At 45.1% G+C, this 22,765-nt stretch overlaps 1 long non-coding RNA gene across 2 annotated transcripts; it reads right to left on the bottom strand.

Moving 5' to 3' along the window:
• Positions 1 to 5,099: 5,099 nt before the first annotated feature.
• On the bottom strand, positions 5,100 to 21,312 carry LOC146184580 (uncharacterized). 2 transcript variants are annotated; one of them, XR_014708894.1, is made up of 4 exons: positions 21,086 to 21,312; positions 18,577 to 18,664; positions 14,372 to 14,469; positions 5,100 to 5,259 (listed from the first exon to the last, which is right to left on the bottom strand). It is a non-coding gene; the product is annotated as an uncharacterized LOC146184580 (long non-coding RNA). The 2 variants fall into 2 exon arrangements; XR_014708893.1 differs by lacking the exons at positions 18,577 to 18,664; positions 21,086 to 21,312 and having other exon boundaries at positions 14,372 to 15,304.
• Positions 21,313 to 22,765: the final 1,453 nt, after the last annotated feature.

The raw sequence follows: 22,765 nt of genomic DNA, 5'->3' as shown, positions 1-22,765 counted from the left end.
CGTGTAGTGGGTTGCCTGCTAAAGCAGGAAACCCACTAGAATGCTCTCGAACGTGACAATCACACCTCGGAGAAAACAGCCATAGGAATAAACTTCTAGGGTGATCATGGCAATAACTTTGTTACATGGGAATCCAGGTAGAACGAGAGGAAGAAGATGGTTTGCACAGTATGAAGAAGAACTGAACAAGGGTAAATGGGGTACGCCTCAGTTCGCAGATGAGCCAACGTTTCGACAAGTGGACTTGTCTTCGTCTGGACAAAGCGATCGTCACTGGCAGGGGTTTAAATAAGCTTTTGCTTCCGAAGAAGAAAAGCTGGGGAGAGCATGGGGTTTGACGAGTGTAGGCTACTGTTATCATGCACAAAATGCAGTCTGCTCGTATCTATCCTTTTAACCTCGAAGAAGAAGAAAATTTCGCGCACGCAATGGTAAATTAAATGCATTCTGCTCCAGAAAGGTACCGGAAAAATCCACTTCTTTTAAAGAAGCGAGAAACTCGACTTATTGCCACAGGTGCCCAAAACTGCTCCTAAATTTCCAAATATTCCTAAACGATGTAACAACAGTAACGTAAAACAATATTTCTCATATCTAATGAAACGTAATACCTGTTAGAACTTCGTACTTTCTGTAAAGCGAATTTCCAATATAAACCTTGTTTGGAGCGAGCACAATATTTCGTAGACGTCGATCTGAAGCCTCTTTCTTTATCTGTGATCTTGAAGCGCGAATGAGGGGCCGATGGGCTCGTCACATGGCATAATCAGTGAGGAGATTGAGCGACCGCACCGCTATAGGCAATGAGCGAGTGGCGAGTATCACTGCTGCGGCAGTCGCGGTCGTCACCGCGCAGTGTTGCACAAGCTCGTGTAATTCCGGACAGAACAGTAACGTGCCGCCTGAGATTCTATTTTCAAGCAAGAGTTTTACGAAACTGCGTACCCTGAAAAGAAAGTGCGGTGTGTTAATACAATTTAAAATGCCGGCAAGGCTAATGTCATACGCTTTAGAAAATCCATCGCGATAATGGTACGTACATTGAGGCTGCGGTTGACGACAGAACTTGCGAGGCCAAAAGAGCCAGCCCATCTTCAGTGCCTATGGCTGGACCGAGCCAATTTGTGCTGGGTGGTAGAAACCATGGTGCTCCAGCCACCAGGACATTCGTGCGACAACATTTTTCTGTCAGCTTGCACAGTGTTGACTTTACATACATAGGCCGAAATTTGCCGACGTCCGTCGGTGGCTTTCCTTGTTTGGAATTGGGATTACAATAATTGATTTCCTTGTCTCGGGCACTGAGCCGTCTAGTCATACTTTGTAAAGGCGTCAAGAAGTTGAGGGATCACAGTGTTACTCAGGTTCCTGTACACTTTGTATGGAATGGCATCCAGACCGGCCGGTGTCTTCCATTTGGCATCCTCAATTGCCGCAAGCAATTCAGGCATGAAGAAAGGACTCTCAATACAGATGGTGTCATCTGGTGTTGGCAGTCTGTACATGTGTGCTGTAATCCCTAAAATGATAGAAGTGGTAGTTGAAGGTAGCAACACCATCATACATTTGAAAAAACTTCCGTGCAGCTTCTCTGGCAAAATCGCCTGGAGACACGTTAGCTGCGAAGCATGCGATAGTTGCTGGTTCGGGGCGATGGCAACCTTCATCCATTGCCGGGAAAGTTTGTCAGAGCGATGCAATTGTTAGTTGTATATACTGCTCACACCAAGTATGCCACTGCCATCGCGCTAGATTTCTCTCATACTTGCAAGCCTTAGCTGTAATATGGTCCACCCTTGTACGTGCCTGAGCTGATGTAAGGTCTCGTGAAGCTGTCAGCTCGTCTTGTCGGCGCGCAGCCCACAAATTCAGCAGACCGACGTCAGGAACCAGTCGATCGACATCTGTCCATGTACTAGTTGTAGCCCTGCCTACGCGGATTTTATGCGGTCAACAAGCAGGGGTGGCGACTTCACAGGTAGATGTTGCAGAATAATGCGGAATTTATCCCAGCTGACCACTGTGCATTTACGGCATAACCGGTGGGCTCGTAGCGGATGAACACCGATGATGACTGGGTTATGGTCACTCCCCCAGCAATCAGGTTCATTGCGCCACGAAGGAGTGCCAGGGCTAGACCACAGCATCAGATCAGGAGCTTATGTGGCAGTGCGGCTGTTGCAAACAGACCACGTTGCTGAGACGGGAGTGTTCAGAAGAGTAAATAATGAATCCGCGAAGGCATCCCGTACACGCCTACCACGAGGGCTCGAAGTAGGATATCCCCAATCTGGACGTGGAGCATTGAAATTGCCTGCGACTAGAATCGGGCAACTGGGGTACTTCCTACGCACAGTCAACAGCCAGCCCAAATACGCGAGCGAGAGCCGTGTGCTCACCTAACGTAAAAATACACTACCACAACAGTAGCTTTTACAATTTAGCAGCCACTGCAACAACCTCCTGGTATGGGTTGCACCAGTTTTCCAGAGAGGCGCATGTAAGGGAAACGTGTCTCACACAAACCGCCGCCTTTTCTAGTGGGAAGCAGTGTGCACACGACGGTCGATATCAATGGGGACGCGTAACCCCAAAAGTATGGAAATGTTGGCAACGCATTGGTATCCTGAAGTAACAGGGCCCACGCCTGAAGCTTGTGCAAAGGAAAACAGGTTTCGAGCTCCCTCACTTTAGTGCAGATGTCTCTGAATTTCCATTGGAGTACACCCGAAAAGCTTGTAAAAGCCATCTTTAGATAGGAATCCAGTTGTTGCCAGAGAACAGATGTCAGGTTGGACAGCTGTCAACATGAAACGGAGCAAGTATGCTGTAGAAATATTTTAGGATAGCAGAAGACACTCTGGGAGTAGCACTAGGTGAAGCAGCTAGGTAGTGATTCAGCATGTTCATTTGCGGTGCTGCGTACTTCAGCAAGCCTTCGGCGTGCACTCTGGTTGTCCACTTCTGTCAAGTCGTCGTTGGGAGGCTCCAGCGTGCTTGCGCCGGTGTCCATACGCATTTTGTCTCTATATGTTTGCTCCTCAGCGATTTCATGGGAGTGCGGCTCTGCAAGTTCCAGACACTTGCCATCATCCCATTCGAGAGCGTCAAACAGGTTGTAAGTATGCACAGGTGCTGTATTTACGTTCTGAGACCATTGCTTAGAATCGGCATGAGGAGTCATTTGTGTTGCCTTCTGTTTTGTTGGTAAGGTTGGAGATGTTACATCATGGTCATCAGCCTTGGAGAGCCGCATCGGCAGGCTGATACTCCCCCGGACGCTAGGTCTTATGTTGGGAAAGGGAAACATCTACGCATGTGGCCAGGGCAGAGGCAACCCTACTGAAAATATTGTGCGAGGCTCTGCGTGATTATCTGTGCGTGGTTATCGACCCGCACAGCGCGAGTTTGTGCGTGCGAGGATGTGCGATTCGAGAATGTGCGAGCGAGAATGTGCGAGCGAGAATGTGCGAGTGAGAATGTGCGAGCGAGGATGTGCGATGTGTGCACGGTGGGAGAACGTGCAACGTGTTCACGGCGCGAAGGCGTGCACACTGTGAAGATTTTTGTACACGTGTGTGTGTGGCAAAATTTGTGCATAGCTATCAACATTCAGAGTGCATGGATGTGGGCACTCACTTAAGGCCCCAATATAGTCCGACGTAACGCGCGCGCGCACGTCGCCCTCCGCGACGTTACGTCGGCGAAAAACCGAGGTCTATAGTCCAACGTCACGGCGTGATGGACGTAGCGAGCGCGAGCCGACGCGGCCCAACGTCGCTGACGCGCAAACAGAATCTCGCCTATTTCTCGCCGACCGCCTCAGCCGCGTCGGCCATCCATCCCAGCATTCCTCACGCGCAGTGAAGATGGCGGCTTGCATGTAGACAGAGACTGCGCTATAACCACGCGCGCATTTCAGACACTGTTGCGGAAAAGCTGCTAGAAGGAATTCGAGGGCAGCCCTGCGTTAATGATACCAAGCGGATTGACTATACACAGACGTTCAAAGGAAAGAAAAATGCCTGGGATGCAAACTGTCAGTAGTGCGGCTGGGCACAGCTGTGAGTTCTTCGCTGCGGTGTGTGTACCATGCTCGTTTTAATGCATTGCTCTAGAAGGTGTAACGATGGTGTTGTTTCACTTATCTGCAGTACATTCATTGGAAGAATACCAAAAACTGCGGAAGCGGCTTCGCATAGAGTTGTGACCGGTACACGCCGGAATCGAAGGCCATACTCGATTTGGCCTCACGGAACGTCAGCGGCTCAACAACCAGGGAATTCGCGAAATTTATGGAATTCTACAGGAGCTGCAGCCAGCCGAGAATGTGATCCTCATTACTGTGTAATCTCTAACTCCTCTGTAATCGTACATACACTTAAATTTTGATTAGTTTTCAGTAAAACACGCACGTACACAATCATCGTTCCGTCTGTAGCCGTCGTCGACGCGGGCTCAGGCCGTTGCTGGGCTGGACGTCTCCACGGCTGCCTGTAAATGCTTTGTGCCATTTGAACATTCGCAGTAAACACATCGCGTCATTGCCTTCATCACAATAGTAATTAGTGCCTTGATAGGCTGCAGCCAGGTCCCTGTAGGTGCCCTATCGTCTGCTCGAAAATGCACCCCAAAAATGTACCAGCCCTAGAGGGCGTCTTGTGCGCATGCGCGCCGCGGCATCGGGCACGCCAGCCGCGCCATCCTGTAGAAGCGGCAGTTTTTTGATGCGCCCGTCATGGCCGACGTGCCGTGGCTGACGTCGCAGACTTAGCCAGTTGCGTCGAAAACGTCGGACTATATTAGGGCCTTTAGTGCAAGGAATGAGTGCACTCTGAAGGTGCAAGACATTAGTCTGATCTCAAACGATGAGACATTCGGCATGGGAATGCTACCATGCTATGGTGATACTCTGCATGGTTGCAAGGCTCCTACATCACACCTCATGTTTGTGTTGTGCATAATACTAATATGCCAGCTTTAGGCCTTGTGCAAGGCCTCAATCAGTTTCTGCTACAGTTATGACACAAAATATTTTGCAGAAATGATGCTCTCCATGAGATGAGTCTCAAGTGCAAATAATGCAAGCTTCCAAAAGATACATGTGGTCACCTGGATTGGCTTTATTGGCTGATACAGTGTGGTCACAAAACATCTGCTTTCGGTCCACCAGGTTCGAGCTTGGATGCAGGTTTCCTTCTTCAGCTGCTCTTGGCCTGTTGGATTCGAGCTTGGATACAGGTTTTCGCTGTGCGACATCTGCAAAATGCAAAAAAAAAGCAGGACTATATTCCAAAATCCGAAAATTCAGCTGTCTTTACAAAACATTCTGAGAAAGGGGTAATTAGGTGCTCTATTTTTAATTGATAACAATTCAAAAAGTTTCGATTCTGAACTACAGAAATATGACGAACTGACACAAGAATACAGGCGTTCAGCATCAGTCCATCACAAAATCTAATACCTTAGTCGAACAGATATTTCAAGGGTCTTTGAACCATATCCTATCAATCAAAGATATCTGAGCACTGCTTCATGGAAAGCTACAATAACTAGAGTGAACAGAGCAGTCCAGAACTGGAGACTGGACTTTGAGAAATAGAAGTGTGCATTCTAGATATGGCTTAGCACACAGAGCTAGGAATAAAACCAAACCTCAAATGAAAGATTATGCAATTCTACATATATGGTCATAGAAGAAAAACAAAATTGCACACAGAACAGTACGGAAAGTATATCATCATTGCAACTTGTACAAAAACAGTTGATAACACATGTTCAAAAGTGCACGAGTATTACTTGAGCCCAGCAGCGAATTATCAATGGCAATAGCGGGGTACAAGAGCTTAGTGAGATGATGGAATCTTTCAATGGTGATCGAGAATGCCATGTAGAAGTGGCACAACTCTCCCCAAGTTTACTAAAAGCTTGGTTAGGATTCATGACGGCCCCTCAGCCTTCCTTCCAATAAGGTCGATAAATACCCTAACCACCCGAGGCAGTGGAAACAGTGCATAGGGATCAGGTTAACTGATATTCACAAACATGCCTTGACTAAGACCTTTACTCCAAGCGGTCCTCGAGGCCCTTTTTTTTTTTTTTGAAATGAAGCTCCACTTGAATTGCTCCTCGAGTGCATGAGAAAACAGAGCATCTATAAGTGGCAATGACACTGCTATGGGGACACCTAGACTTCCACTTGCAAACATGGGGCATCGCAGCTTTCACACACTGTGCGGACTTCGTTCTACTGCATACCAAGCCTTTCATGAAAGTGGATACAATAAGGATTCACAGACCCACTCTCTGAAGCATTGGCTCCGAGAACCTCAATCTGACGCGAAAATACTGAAACATCGTTTCAAGTACGACCAAGAAAAGCCTCCTAAGTTTCTGCGGCTGACGTTGAGCATGGATAACTATCGTCAGTTGCAGATTTCAATGCTGTAGTTGATCATCGCATTATGCTACTGTGGTGTAAACACATTTCAAGTCATCACCAGATACCTTAGCAACATTTCAGAGCACGCCGAGTGCCAAGTTGCAGAAAGCATTTGATGGCTAACAGCAAATGAAACATGTGCAGTGGTTTCTGTGAACCACTGTGGACAGTGGTGCAATCGTGGGGAATGTCATATTGTAAATAGGAAGACAGCGAGGTACCGGAGGTGCAGTTGTGCCATGGAACACCTGTGCTGCACACATCAATGGCTTTCTGATTGCCTCAAATATACTTGTATGTCTAGATGCAGTGCTGAAGGGGGGGGGGTCAATTCTGTCTTTTTAGCTGTGGAGAGATATTTGCACTTGGTGGAAGGCATGGCTTTTCAAGTGCGCTTAAAATTAAAGCGCCTAGCTTGCTTGGAAACAGAAGCGGCATTTGCTTCTGGAGAGACAAATTTGTTGGCTTGGGTGCATGCGCTATAACATGCTTCTTTGAACCTCACATGTGCTCAACGCTCGCCGCTGAGCACTCAGAGGGCAAATATGCAACTAGGTCACTAGAGTTCACAGCAGTTCGAGCAGTTCTCAATGCCTAAATCCTGTTCTACATCAGCCATATGTCACTGGCAGTGAATGTTGATAGATGTGAATTGTTTTCAGCCATTTTTCACAGCTGACTTGTTCATGCAGTCTGCAAAACATATTTTACTAGGCTGTGACTTTTTTTTTTAACGTCCAAAAGCAACTCAGGCTATGAGAAATGCTGTAGTGGAGGACTGCAGAAATTTCAACCACCTGGAGTTCTTTAACGTGCACTGATGTCGCACCGCACATGGGCGCCTTGCTTTTAGTCTCCATCGAAAAGCGGCCGCCACAGCCTACTAGCCTGTGACTCTTGAGGCAGCTTGTCGATGCTGTTCACAAGGACTTGGCATTAGAAAATGAGCATGTTACACGTAGTGGCATGCACTTTCCGGGCCAAATTTTGGCCTTATGGCCCATTCGGTTGGGGGGACGAGAGCAGAGGTGCCGAGCAGTACAGAGAAGTACAGGAGCACGCCGAGCGAGGGTGTAATTTTCCTCCCACGGGAACGCTCTCTGCGTGTCGAGAGCAGTACGCCACGACCATTGTGACCGCACTTCCCTCCCCAGCATTCTCCGCCTACCCGCAGTAGCAGCAGTTGCAACCCGAGAAGCAAACACTCCATGTAGAACTGCTTTGCATGCCTTTGTTCTCACAGCGCGGCGATCTGCCTCCTTTGGCCCTTTCGATGCCAGCAGTGACTCTCAAACCTGAGCAATGCTTTGCAGCCACCATTTAGAGCGTCACCGACTTGAGAAAAGAAAAAAGATGGTGCGGATACACCGCTTTATGTCATGTGACTTCCTCTACACTCGCTTTAGATGAGGGAGCTGCCGGGAGTGCATTCAGGTGCTCTCAGCAAAGGAAAAGACCTCCTCCTCTACCATTGGAAGCCAGTGATTCTACTCCTGCTCTACCACTGGAGGGCACCCACTTGTCTGAGAGCACTTTCGAAGTGCTCTCGAGGGCGCCTGCTCTCCCGCTCGAATTCGCCATTAGTCTTGCCCCGTATGCCACTTGTGCTGTCTGGAGTGGAGAAATATTTCTGAAGGATAAGTCGGAAGAAATGCTGAAAAGCATTCAAGAATCTGAACTCAACCTTAAGTAGAGAAAAGACTGTTTTCTGCACTTTATGGAGCTGAGGTAGCGTCGAGTGGAGACATGTTTTTGAATTTGGCCACAAGGGTAAAATTTGAATTAACTATTCCACACGCAAAACACTCATGTCCTAATGTCAAGTCCTCTGAACATTCAGAAGCAAACTCGATATTCACAGGCTAACAGAACGTTTCCCAGGCTGCATGAAAAGGCAGCTGTGAAAAACAGCTGAAAACGCTTAATGTTAGGCAAAATGTCGCTGCTGCTGTGATATTGTTCATGTAGAGCATGACATATGCATTGAGAAATGCTGTGAAATTTAGTGACCAAATTTGTTTATTAAGATTTGATTTGAAGTTGCTGCTACACTTGATCTTTAAGCTTGCAGGGCTCAGGGGAGAGGGAAGAAAATATGCGTGCTTCTTCGCTACATATACACCCAAACCAACAAATTCAACTCGCTGATTTGAGTTTCCAAACAAAGCTTGGAGCCACAATGGTCACTGCACTTGAAAAGCCATGCCTTCTGCCTACCGTGAATATGTCTCCACAGAACAAGTGAACCAACCGCTTTGACAGCACCGTGTGTCCGTAGAGTACATAGTACCCTGATGTGACAAGCAAGCCATTGATGCCTGTAGCACAGATGTTGACATTGTTCACAAGGCTCAATCGCGCTACTAGTGGCCCCAGCTTCCTTTACACGTACTTCTTCATCATCTTCATCAGCCTGATTATATCCACTGCAGGGCGAAGGCCTCTCCCATATTTCTCCACTTAACCCGGTTCTGTGCTAGCTGCGTCCACTTGACCCCTGCGAACTTCTTAATCTCATCCGCCCACCTAACTTTCTGCTGCCCCCTGCTACGCTTTCCTTCCCTTGGAATCCAGTTTGTTACCCTCAGCGACCATCAGTTATCCTCTCTTCGCACTACATGTCCTGCCCATGTCCATTTCTTCTTCTTAATTTCTACTAGAATGTCGGTAACTTGAGTTATTTCTCTGACCCACTCTGCACGCTTTCTATCTCTTAATGTTACCCCTACCATTTTTCGTTCCATAGCCCTCTGGGTTGTCCTCAACTTAAGTAGAACTCTCTTGGTTAGCCTCCACATTTCAGCCCCATAGGTGAGTACAGGCAAGATGCAACTGTTGTATACTTTCCTCTTGAGCGATACCGGTAAGCTGCTAGTCATAATCTCAGAGTGCTTGTCAAATGCGCCCCATCCCAATCTTATTCTTCTTATTATTTCCTTTTCGTGGTCCGGATCTGCGGTTACTACCTGTCCTAAGTAGACATATTCGCCTACTACTTCCAGTATTTCGCTACCTAATGTAAACTGCTGTTCCTTCCCGAGGCTGTTGAACATTACCTTAGTCTTCTGCATACTGATTTTCAACACGTACTTGCTAAGACCAAAAATGGGAAGACTGCAAAAATGGAGGGGGGGGGAGGAGGCAGCATTTGTGTACAAAAGGGGGAGGCGGCTGCTACTTTCAGGCAGTGTCTGATGCGTCCTAATCTAAACATCCTAAGCATAAAAACATGCAGCAGCAAGCATGCAATGCATGTCTAAAGGTGTGCGTCCGTCGAGATATCTGCAGGCCGCCACCAAATGTTCTCACTACGTCTCTATAGCCAGCGCAAAACTGATCTGCATGCCCACCACCAGTTTTCTCTCAGTACCATCGGAGGGCTGTTTAAATTTTTTAATGCAAAACCATAACTAGCCCATTTACACGTAATTTCATCCGTGACCGTCGTTGGCTGCGTTGGTTCCGAAAAAAAAAGAGCAATCACGCCATTGCTGAGCATAGAGCAGCTTAGTAACATAAGGCATGCGGCTGAGCTCAATAAGAAGGATCAGATAACATGACATTTGGGCAAAGCCTTTAACCTCAAGTACACTGAGTGGCTGCCCTTAGCTGAGATCGAAAGCAAAGCCAGCACAGCATCTATATCTACTGTGGCTGCATTAGCTGTGCATCACTGCCTACAAGAAGCGCAGTACACCAACTGTTTTCGCAGCCAGCGACACCTACTCTTGCTCGGTTAAAGTCTGTTTTGATTGATTTCCTGCTTAGCCAATGATGCCGATGGTGCTAGTGTGGCCTCTGATGGAGATGCTTGAAATTATAATGCGGCTGCTGATTCCTCGGTGCTGGTTCCGCAAAAGCCATTCTTTGCAGGCAGAAGCCCCTTATCGGAAGATTTAGGGCAGTGATCGTGCAATCAGAAAGTTTGGTCAAACATCTGAAGTCTTCTAAAAAGTCGGAAGGGTTGGCTGCAGGTATGTATGCAACATGCCTTCCCCACAAGTGTGTCCTTGTCTGTGGAAGCCACCAAGCAGAGCAAACTTACTATTAGTCCTCAAATTTGTACCGTAGCTCTGCACTAAGTAGGTTCTGAAACACTGCTCATATACAGCGACAACTTAAAATGTGCAGCACCACAGAAGTATGTGATGATCAACTACAGCACTGGAGTTAGTGATAGACCATGATTATGCCTACTTGGTGTCAGAAGCTGGGATGTCAGGAGGAATACCAAAGCCATACCCAGAAAAAATAATGTGCTAGAAGTTCTAAGTTAACCAGGTTTGACCTGATCTGTCACTCAGCCAATGCTTCAGAGAACAGATCTGTGCATACTCACTGTATCCACTTTAGTAAAAAGCTTGTAAACCCGCAGAACAAAGCCCACAGAGAGAACAAATGATAAGATGTCAAGTGTTTACAAGTTGAGTGCCAGTCTATGAGCCCTCAAGGTCACATAACTGCCAATAAATGAAAAGCAGGCATTCAGGGCTACGTGGAGTTAAAGTCAATGTATTCTTATGAAGTCAAGATTTCCTGTCACTATACTCAATCTCACAAGCTGTCTGCTGCACCTGGCCCATTCGAGATCATATAGATTATAGTAGGTAATTGTGCTCTTAGGTGCCTCTCACCCCTTGAATTGGCCAGGGAGAAAGTAGGAGCGCAATGACCTACTTGGACCCTTTGCAAAACTCAATGCGTCACCTATATTATATAGCAAAATCTTTGTGGGAGAATATTTTTGCACATCTTGGGTGCACAGTCACGTGATACATGGGTGATGTAGCCTATATGTCACATACACATATCTCCTAGATTTTTTTTTTTTACAGAGGCATGCTGCTTAGTCAAAAGACGCGATGCGCGGGAGTGTAGTGCGCACCGATTCTGTGCGTTTGCAATTTTTTGTTTTCGTTCTGTTTCTTCCGATAGTTTGGTGGAACGGCTGGTATGCAATGCGATGCGGGATTCTGGAGTCGTGAGTCTGTTTTTTCACAGCATGTCACCGGGATGGTGCGTTTGCTTTCTGCAGTCTAAAAAAAATGTGCAAGAGTACTTGCCGTGTGCGGGGCTGCATATATATTGAGTACCAGAGTGAGAGTTATTTGCACACACGCATGCCCATACGTGCCCATACACATGCAGTTTTGTAGTGGCGCAAAAAAAAGTAATTCTGTCAAGACAGAGCATCTTCTAAAGGGCACGTAAACTTTGACGTTGGGATTAGGCAATGGAATTATACAAGATGTTTCACATAAGGTTTGCTTTATGGGGTTTAACGCCCCAAAGCGACTCAGGCTTGTATCACATGGGGGGCTTAACTCAAGGTACAAAACCAGCCCATGTGCGGACACAGAAGCAGTCAAACCTTCGGTGCTACAAAAAAAAAAAGCAAGCATGCACACTGCTCTGTGCTTTGCCGAGGCAGCTCCAAGCCATCACTCACTTGAAACCGTGCTGCCTGCGTTGGCCAGCCTGCCCCCCCCCCCTCAATTCATTCATTTTTTCCGCACTGCTAAATAAAAAAAAAAAAGAAAGCATGCATACTGCTGTGCTTTTAGCTCGCAGGACAGCTAGACTCCCCTCCCATTACCTCCACTCCCCCTTCCCACCCGCCACTCATTTTAAAGGACCAACATCCCAGCACCCTTGCGTCCTTCCCGCACAGACCAGGCAACCCTTTTCTCACTCTCTCCCAGTAGAATGAAAAAAAAAAAGCCCATGCAGGACATGCAGGAGTGACATAGCCACGTCACTTTTGTTTCAATGAAGTTTGGGTTGCTTTGACCTGAGCAGCAGTATAGGGAGCGCTCAAGATCTGATTGCTTCTGTGCGCAGCACGTTAGAGCACAGGGCTCGATCGGCCACCCTTGTACCTTAAGTTAAACCCGTTGCGTGAAACGATAGTGCCGGAAAATTGTTGGTTCATAAGCTAAGCCACATCTTTTATGAATTTACAACTTAACTTCAAACACCAACGTTTATGTGCCCTTAGAAGGTGCTCTCAGTCTTGACAGTTATTTCTTTTCTGCCACTGCAAAACAGCATGTGTGTGGCGTGCGTGTGTACAAGTAACTCATGCACTAGCCTTGCATGTTTTCATTACAATGAGGAAAACAAATGCACAATCCCTGCAGCGCACTGTGAAGAAGCAGACTCTTGACTCCGGTTCTTTGCATTGCTCGAATACCACCAACGCCACTAAACCACCGGAAGAAAAAGAATGAAAGCTAAGCAAAAGATAGCAAATGCACAGAATCGGCGCTCACTCTAAATTCCCTTGCATCATGCTTTTTGACTGAGCAGCGCTTCTCTCTCAAGGAAAAAAAGAATACAAACTCCACAAGATATGTGTACGTAACACATAGGCTATGTCACTGATGTATCCCATGATTGTGCACTGAAGACATGCAAAAATATCCTCCCAATTCCCTTTGGGGCAGAAGTTGGGTGCAATGCTGAATATTTCTGTATCAAACCGCATGTTATGCACGAATCTGACGAGAAGCATGCCTTCACTATTGAAAACCAGAAGGGCGGAAGTGGGGGGGGGGGGGTTATGAATTTTGTTACTGAGTGGAGCAGGTAATGGATGTGGTCATTGTCACAAGAAATGTCTCCTGGCAGCCACCTATTTCTGCCCCCAAAACAGGTTTGGCCGCCACAGTGAAGGGGTTTGCGCTGAGCAGAGAAGCATTGCAGAAATATTCTGCCAGAAAAACCCCATACTTCATTCATGGTCTATGATTACATATGGCATAGTATTATCAATAACACTCCCCTGTTTTCTCTTTTCACTTTACATACAAATTATATTTGCACTCAGTTTAGCTACCAAAAAAGTGCAGGGGGCCTTTTAGAGAGGAAATTTGTCAGAGCTGATTTATAGGAAAGCAGCCATCAACGGGTCTAGTTGAAGACAGGAAGACCAGAAAAATAACCCTCCAGAAAGGTCTTCAAGGAGTTCCAATTTGAGAAAAATTTATTCACAGTAGTTTTGCATAAATGTGTGAAATTTAGGAAAACAAAGACAAACATGCTGAAAAAAAGAAAAATTAAATAGGGACAAGACAGGTGGCAACTGCGAAAAAGAGAGCCACCTGTAACCGTGGTCTAGACGCATGCCAGGCTGTCACTTTGGGTTTATATTATATAGGCTCATGCTCTCTTCGATTGTTCCCTCTGAAGTGCACTTTTAGTTTTCATGTAGGCTTGCTTTTAGAGAAAAACCATGCAATTTTTTTGAGAATTTTAAGCAGCAAATAATTTCAGGAGTTCCAAAGCTCCTTGAAATAGTTCCTGAAAACCAAGCGTACTCAATGATATCAAAGACCTGAGTAAACCACACTCCATGATCATCATATTGAAGGGAATGGCTTACCAGCCCAGCCTCTGGGGCCTGTGCCCAATAAAGTATGGATGCATCATGTAGAACTTATGAAATCAGCTGGTAATGACATCTGTTTCAAAACTTCTGGCTTTTCCTATCTTAAAGTAAGCTCGCATTTTCAGTAAGTAGCACTTTAGTGGATAGAATGCAGTAATTTATAATAAAAGACAGCTTCAGCTTGTCCTCAATCTCCTTTTATTACTCTAAAGCTGAACATGAGCTATGAGAGACATCAAGAAGGAGGGCTCTGGGTTAATTTCCAGAGCCCTCTTCCACAAAAGTTCTTCAAGCTATGCAGTGGCACCAAATGTGGGCAGGCAAATTTGCATTTTGCCTATATCAACAGGCCACAGGCACCATTCCACTCCGCATTCTCAAACTCAACAGCCAAATGTCATAGCCAATAAGCAACGGCAGCAAGCAAAGAAAACACTGAAGAAACCTAAATGTCAAAATAAACATGAGGGGTCACAAATGCAGTAGTGGGTTAGGCAAATAAAAAACTACTCATACTGAAAGATGTCTTCAGTACTTACATCAATGTCCTGCTTCTTGCCCACCACAGCACAGCACAATTCCGGCAAAGGGTATAGAGCTTGAAGGAGCCATTGCTTACGAAGCCACATGGAACTTGCTGCAAGGTAAAAAGTACCATGACCCAAGAAATTAGTGAAAACGTAATATGGTGCAACACGTACATGCAGAGGCTTTGTGAGCAAGAAATAAAGGCACAGAGTAGGAACACCACAATACTGTTTTTTTTTTTCTTGAAATGATGCACGACATGCTGGTGCAGGTCACTGCATGAAATTTGCCTCTGCCTGCTAAATAATCTTAAATTATTATTTTTTTAATTCAAAATTTCACTTTGGGATTCAATTAGTTGAAGGGCGATTGCCTACAGTGCCAGAGAAGAAACAATGTTGACATCACCCGAGACATACCAACAGTGAAATAAAATAACTCCTTTCACTCCATCTCGTCGCCAGCCTGGCAAAAGAGCAAGTCAGGCATCACAGTGCCCCTAGTTACAAATAAAAAAGCATTTACTTGACCTTAACTGCAAGTGCATTTTAACAGCCTATCCATAATCCACCAGTTCCCACTAGGTTCGAGATCAGACAAGCCCTCCCTTTCTTTATGCTTTACATCGAGCGAGCACCTTAATTGGTACTGCAGGGCCTAATACATGCCTGCAACTACAATACTACTTTTCTAAGAGATGTGGAACTTCATTAAAATTCATTTTATGACCGAAGTAGCAAAGATTGTATTTTATCTTGAAAGAAGCAGCAAGAAAAAACAGGGGTATGAAAGGAGACAATACGGGCACTAGCTTACAACTAATGTTTATTGAAGCACACATGAAATATATAGAGAAGACGAGCAACAACGCAAACCACTCAATCACTGATAAGCAAAAAGCAAGACATGAATCACTAAAATTTAAGAACAGTTCCCTATCTAGATAACCCAGCTCACTGCATGGTAACATGATGGATGGCTCACTAACACATTCATTACCTAGTTGTAAAATATGTCTAGCTTCAATGATTTCTCAGCTGATTTGCAATGGATGACAGCCAGAATGTGCACAGCAGAAAGAAACTGAAAGCAACCAGTGCATTCTTACAATGCACAGCCAAGTTGAACTCTACCTATATCTACTCAAATGGAACCGTTCGGAAGTTTTAGTGATTCATGTTTTGCTGTCTGCTTATTGGTGACTGAGCGGTTTGCAGTGTTGCTTGGCATTATATATTTCTTATTTGCATCAATAAACATTAGTTGCGAGTTAGCATCTGCTTGCTTCTTTTCACGTCCTTGTTTTTTCGTGCTGCTACTTTCAAGATGACACCTTGTCAACTCACCCAAATTACATCCTTATGATTGTATTTTAGTCAGTGAAATTTTACTTCATGTGACACTAATCAACACACATGACCACGTTTCATGGAACTTAAAGCCAATCAATGAGAGCCTCATCATAAAGCATGAAAGTTGGCTCAGATATGCAGCTCTCCATGCCAACACAGCTTGCACAGACATGATTTTCTGTGGTAAACAAAACACTGGGCTGCTGCAAGGGCGGTACAGAGCAAGCAGAGGGTGCTCTGACACTGAGAAGAAATGTGGCATTGAATCTTGCTGTACATGGAGGCAATGTTTTGGGGCTATGCAGCCGAGTCTAGGTACGAAAGAAAAGGAGAAAAGTTTCTGTCCCCTTGCCGTGAAGAGTGGTTTGCTCACTATTTGGGCTAGGAGTGTACTGGGCTGAAGTGAAGGGAGGAAGTTGGAGAGTTAATGCAAGGTCACTAGGGCTGAAGTAACCCACTCTACGTGGCAAGGGGAAAGAGGTATGTTGCCTCTTCCTTTCTGCCTAACTTCAGCTGCATAGTCACAGTTATCCCCGAGTATAGTGATAAGCTACCGTGATCAAGACTTGTAGAACTGAAAACTGAAAGTAACAAAGGGGTATGGCATGATTAAAATATCTATGGTGTCCAGGTGAATAGCACGCTGCACTCCAGGGTTGCTGACTGCGCATTTACTTATTTTATATTTAAAAAAACAGTAGTTAGTGAACCATAAATATAATACTTCTGCTATTATCAAGATTCCACAGCTCTGTAAACTGCATGAAGAAAGTGAAACTCAATAGCTTGCACTGACAACTCACCAGGCACCCACTGGTGAAATAAAAGTGGAGCAAAATGTCATCTGCATTCACCACATTTATCATGAAGGTATTGCAGACACTAAGCATAGCTCACCATCATAGCACTTCTGATATCATATCCAAGCCATCTATAAAGCTACCTAGCTTGTTACATGAACATATCAACAGATGACTTTTCAATGGTCATATGACTGACCAAATTCTCATGAAAAAAAATGTTTATGACTAAATCAGCACTTTTCTCAGAGTTCACTGCATGGGAGTGAGTTCGTCAACTGCTAGTGTTTCAGAAAAAGGGGTCATCAAACTGTAAGTAACCTGAGTTGAGTTGCAAACAACAAAATTTCGGAGAGTGGTGAGGAGCAGACTTTGTGGCATTACGAAGGTCATCTACTAACGCTAACAGTAGGCAACCTTGATTTGATGACAGGGTTCAACATGCCAAAGAAACTTAGACAATGAGGGTCAGCAATAGTAGGTAGCTCTGGATAATTTTGACTATCTGCACTTCTTCAATGTGCACTGACACTGTACAGCACATGGGGACTTAGCGTTTTGCTACCACCGAAATGTAACCACCCCGGCTCAGACCGAGCCCGCGTCACCCAGCTCACTAGTCAAATGCCCTAAACACTGAAACCACCACAGTAGGGTGCAGGCAGCCTTGAAGAGGGTTACATTTGCAGGCATGTTTTGTACAAGCCAAGCTTATATAAGCTGGGTATGGCCAAGCTGCGGCTAATGAGTAGCATGAGGCTCCTTGCAAAGTGCAGATACCGACAGCTTGGCACCTGTCCACCACCCACCATTTGCAGTATTTCTGCCTCTACAGCCAGCTTCTCTGTTCTTTCTCCTTTAAGTTCCAAACCACCTATTGTTTAGAATTCTTTTGAACAATGAAACAATATGCCACCCTTATGGACATACATCTAACAGAGCTGCTCACGACTGTAACCACGCTCATTCGAGAATTTCAATATGCTTGCTTTACAAATGGGGCAGTAGAGGCATATTAACAATCGTGGCATGAGTTCTTCACTGTGACCACCAGCTTTGTTAAATGAAAAAAAAAGTCATTATCATTTACTTCGCTCTTTGTAAAATGTTGCCTTTTTAGTCAAGAGTTCTCATTAAAGGTATGGCAGCAGTTGCGTAGGCCCATAGCTAAAGAGCTCTCTGACATATGCCCGCATTGTATTAGCTTCCTCGTATATTGAACTCAGCCTTAGCAAGCTTCGCGGTGATGCAAAGAGATGTTTGCCCATGCTAACATCTTGGCATTTCCAAATGGCGCAGATCAGTGTCTTCACTCTACTTGTGCTATGAGCATTCCTGTCATTAGCACATATTGAAAGTAAAAAGGATGACAGCAGGCAATGCGACATATGCCAGCAGAGACACGTTCACCTGCTTTTCCTCTGCACATACAGTGAATTACAATCCCAGAAGTGAAGTGGTCTGCCTGCTCCGCAAAAGAGCACCTGCATCCAGTACAGATTGTGTCCACATTGCGTTTGGAACTCATGCCAGCGCAAGTAGGTGGTGCCCATGAACTGACAGAAGAATTGCCTGTTATTCTGTGTGCTAGCCCGTGCTTCGTCTACACGTGCCAGCTGTTTTTAAACCTGTAATAGGTCTGCATTTCTCCCGCTGCTTCTTGGGATGGCATTGACATCAACAGTTTATGCCATTGTTTCGTATAGCCGAGTGCGGGCAAGCAGGGTAAAATTTCTTTGGCACTATTCTCAAATAAAAGGAAGTCGCAGTTCACCATTTTCACTGTTTCAGAGTTCAGGAATGGCTTTAAGATCATGAATAGCACATAAAGATGATTTCCGCACAAAATCTTCTAGTCACACTCCGAGCTGAGGTCTTTAAAAAAGATTATTGCATAATACTGCTACTCTTAGACTTGCTGTCCTCAAGAGTAAGCACTAGTTCATGACAGCAATTTGCATTCATAGCAGTGGCAAGTAATAATCATCTATTATGGAGCACAGAGGGCACAGTCAGCACAGCAGAGCATGCTACTGGAAATAGAAGGTGCAGCTGAACAAATACTCAAGCAAACTTCTAGCCGGTTCTGTTGATTTCGGAAGAGCAATCCACTGCTCCAGGGACCGATCTTGGCTCAGCAATCGCTCCCCATCTGCATTGGGAAGATGGGACCTGTGTTGCGGATCTGCATTTGGAATACAGTTACTCCAAAAAGAGCAGAAAATAATGTTCTGTAAGTCACTAAACCCTGTGATTGGAATTGACTATTAGTAAAGTCTTGTCATCTATCACCTCGATCTGCTCATAATTTAAGTAGCATTATAAAAGTCTGCGATTCTGCAGGAACCTCTGATCTCACACCAAGAATTCAGTGCCCATAGCAGGCACAACGCGCATCTAGAGATGCCAGGTAATGTAACTCGAGAGAAATGTTATGCTAACTCTTCTTTACCTACTAAGAGAGCAAACAGTATTTCTGTCATCGAACCTTCTTTTAAACACTATTTCATGGCAATGGCAAAAGGCATTTCGAGTCAACTGGAGGTCTAACCTAGTACAGTGGCGATGAACGAGCCCCTGAGCCTGCCATGTGCCAAGGCGTAAATGCACTTCACTGCAATGTACGAGTAAACAAGTGGAAGGCTGGAAGCTTGAACAATCTGTTTCCAGTAAACAGTGACATTTGGGTGGTTAGGTTGGAATACCAAGCAAGCACTCTGCCCATAGCTTTATCTACTAGATTTCCTCTCAAAGGTATAACCAGCAAACAATGTCTGCAACTTAAGCCAGGAGTACAATTCCAGCATGTTCTGAATGTTCTGAAGACTTCGATCATCACATTTACTTTTTAATCATGCCAGTCACCTCAACATCAAATCAAAGCAATATATGTGGCAGCTTATGGAACCCTCGCACATACAAAACACACCGAGAAATGCAAGCCAGTCAGTCTAAAGGCAGCCTATCATCAGCATATTGTTCATCGCCTTCACAGGGCCACCAAGTTTGCTCCCTGACCACCCTATGAACATGCAGTGTTTGCACCCCAAATCGGGTTACAGAAAATGTGGCGGCTCTTTAAATGAAATAGGAGCAGTGCACCAAGAAAGGCAAAAGTTCGTCCCTAGCTCCCATTATGTCAACTGAAGAATGTGCAGAATCAGACAAGAAATATGGATTTCTGAAAACATGTATTCTGTATAGAAATATGAGTGATATCTAGGAATCTAGGAAGATAGTGGTACCAGTGCAGTAAGCAGTCTGCCCCTTGTGCATCATGAAGGGCCAATGCTCTCGAACTTCCAAACCTTTTATCATGCCAAAACATGCTCACCCGATCAATTATGAATTGTGAAAGGCTACACACTCTAAAGTGGAAACAGTTCCATGCAAAAAAGTAAAAAGAAGCCAAATGCAGAATGTGATGTGACTGTTCAAACAATGTCTGGAAGTGCATGTGGCAACCAAGCAATTCATAAATGTGGTAGCCATTCATAATCTAGATCCAGACACAACACTAATTCCATATCAACATCTACCGTTGCTTCTACAAAACATGCATAAATTTAAACAAAAACACCACAACTGAATGATACTTTAAGCAAAGGCTTGCTTTGCTTGGAATTCTGCATGCACTCTTCATTTTGAAACTTGCATGAATTTCGTATTCTCACATCTGTGATGAATCAGTGGTATACTGAGTACAGAAAAACTGCACATTTTGATTTACATTTCATATTAGAGAAGATGAGAATGGAGCATCTCAGCACTAAGATTTTTTTTCGCTTCATTTGTAAATAATTAAACAAGAAAATCAATACTATTGGTACTGTTGAATGCATAATTACCTTTACACCTTACTGACATTTCTGGACTGAAGGTCTGAGTTTGGTGTCTGTCATTTATATGCGCTTAGTAGTTTTTGGGGATTACTTCAGTCACGACCAAAGTATGAAAAAGAAAATATCAAGCCCAATACAGGCGAAAAAATTCCAAATAGCTCAAAACTTTTTTTTTTCCCCTTCTGCTACCCAAGGCTCGACAATGGAGTTTAAGTACGGTTGCTGCTGAATCATACGGCCGTCGCATGTTCGCCGGCTCCATATCTCGTCATCCGCAATATTTATGGAACATAAGAATAATGATCTAGCCCTGTTGTAACGCAGGTAGGTTTTACCACTTATTCAATCCGTGTAGTTGCAACTGCACAAGCGCCGGATCTTCAACTGCAGCGCAACATAAGGCCCGGGTCGAGGCACTTGGAACTGGCCCATTCTAAATTCTTGCCGAAGGCTGAATTGCAGTAGGCGCCAGCATCGTGCACCCCGCAATGGTCTTACGAGTGATGATTTGTACGGCATATTCTACTCTGAGCGTGCAGCCCCTGGCACTAACTGTCTCTTTTCCTAGACACTGCAAACGCATTCACCCTTCCCTCGTCAAAAGCAAACTACCGTATGTTATAATGACATGCGCGTCTTGATGTTTACGAACTAGCGCTGTGTTGGCATGCATCATCAGTTCTGCGCAAAGTTTTTAGGAGAATGTACAGGGAAGATGGAAATTAACTTACCTCCGAGATGTCAAATGTATGCCGAGTGGTGGCCGCCCTCCAATAGTCCCGTCGTCAGCGTAGTGTTTGCAGTGAGAGCGCACAAAGGAAACGCACTACCTGTCGGGCACGCGAGCACACTTTTTGCACAGGTATGCACACAACCTTACCACGCTTCTGCACATCGCACGAGCTATTTTGTTGCGCTCTGTGCCTCGTATATCTCGAAATAAAGAGCTGCCAGCAGCAAGGCCCCCAACAACACACAAGAGAAAAAGGCGCGACGCCACCAACTCATAATGGCTACGGCTAGCACTTCGATCCGCTTCGGCTGCCTCGTCTGGTTTCGACTTGTTTCGGTTTCGGAAGTCGCTGACCTAACGACTTTGCTGCTCGCCGAACAGTGGCAAGCACGATGTCGGGCGTCTACGCGCTAACGCTGCATGTTTGTCGTGTATACGCGCCTGTAGTTTGTACATTCAAAAATTAGCAGTGCTAGCGAAAGACCACCGTGAGTTTCGCTTCTTTTCTCGCGATGCTGGACAAACTGCGTGCTTTGCTTGTCATGGACGTTAGGTTGACCGCGGTCTGTGGTTCGGCGAATCGGAGCTTTGGCCCAAATTCATTGCCAAGTTCCTTGCGAAAACTCCTGTTCATAAACAGTTACAGTGGCAATTGTTTGTTTGTTAATATTGAAAGACTATACGGCGTTTTACAGATCAAGTGATTTGTTTGGAAACAGAAGATGCTGAATTAATTGTGCTCGCTCATAAAAAACAGTGGGCGAGCCCAATTCGGCTCGCCCGCTGTTCCTTTATAGGCGCCACATCTATGGCTGTCAGCTCGAACTGGTCACCTGAGAGCGATAATTTCTTGTGTGATATGTGCCTCACTACTTCAGTGTTTAACTCTTAAATGGTGGCGAAATTTTTGAATGCCTGTAGCTTATAGCAAAAGCAAGGACAGTGGGGTGAAAGCCTGAACTCTCATTCAGGAAAGATATGCGATATGCAAAAATAGCTTACCGGTCAAGCTTCAAGTGAAGGCAGTGTGGGGTGTTTGCATGCTCTTTACTTCAATTAAGAAACTGACCATACAAATATTTCAACTTATCTCTGTGGCCTACAGCATACAGTAAAGAAGCTAAAGCAATCAAGCTGCTCTTTCCATGCAGCATAATGATTATGCACTGCTGGTGGAAACTGCACAACATATATTCGTGGAGTTGCACATGCAGCTTTCCTCAATGCCTCTCGCGTGACGCAGCCTACAGTTACACTGAAAAATATGCCAAATAAAATACATTTCCTTGCAATATGATGATTCAGCATATATGTGTATAGTGTGCATAGCTTCAAGATGCAACACATACTGTTGGTATCGCCTCTCATAAAGTACTAGGATTTGTGTATCTCTTCATTAGTCTAAGATCACCGATTCAATCCTTTCTTTTTTTTCTTTTTATTTGACATTGAGACGGACAACATTTGCAAGTGTCATTACGCAGCAGAAAGCTTCAATTCAGAGTAGTGCAGTTCAGCAAACTTTTGCTATAGTCTCAGGAAACTTAAAAATGGTGTATATAGGTGTAGATGTGCAAGTCAAAACTCAAAAGGCTGTAGGAGCTGTTTTGCTCAGCCTATCCTTGTGCTGAAAAAGAGAGTCAGGCTGGTTGGTTATAATGAGTCGATTGAGTGAACA

Source organism: Amblyomma maculatum, chromosome 7 (genome assembly GCF_055883805.1).
Source record: "Amblyomma maculatum isolate TAMU_Amacu chromosome 7, ASM5588380v1, whole genome shotgun sequence".
Classification (NCBI taxonomy): Eukaryota; Metazoa; Arthropoda; class Arachnida; order Ixodida; family Ixodidae; genus Amblyomma; species Amblyomma maculatum.
Note: the sequence above shows the minus strand (reverse complement) of the source record. Positions and strands in the feature narration are given on the sequence as shown.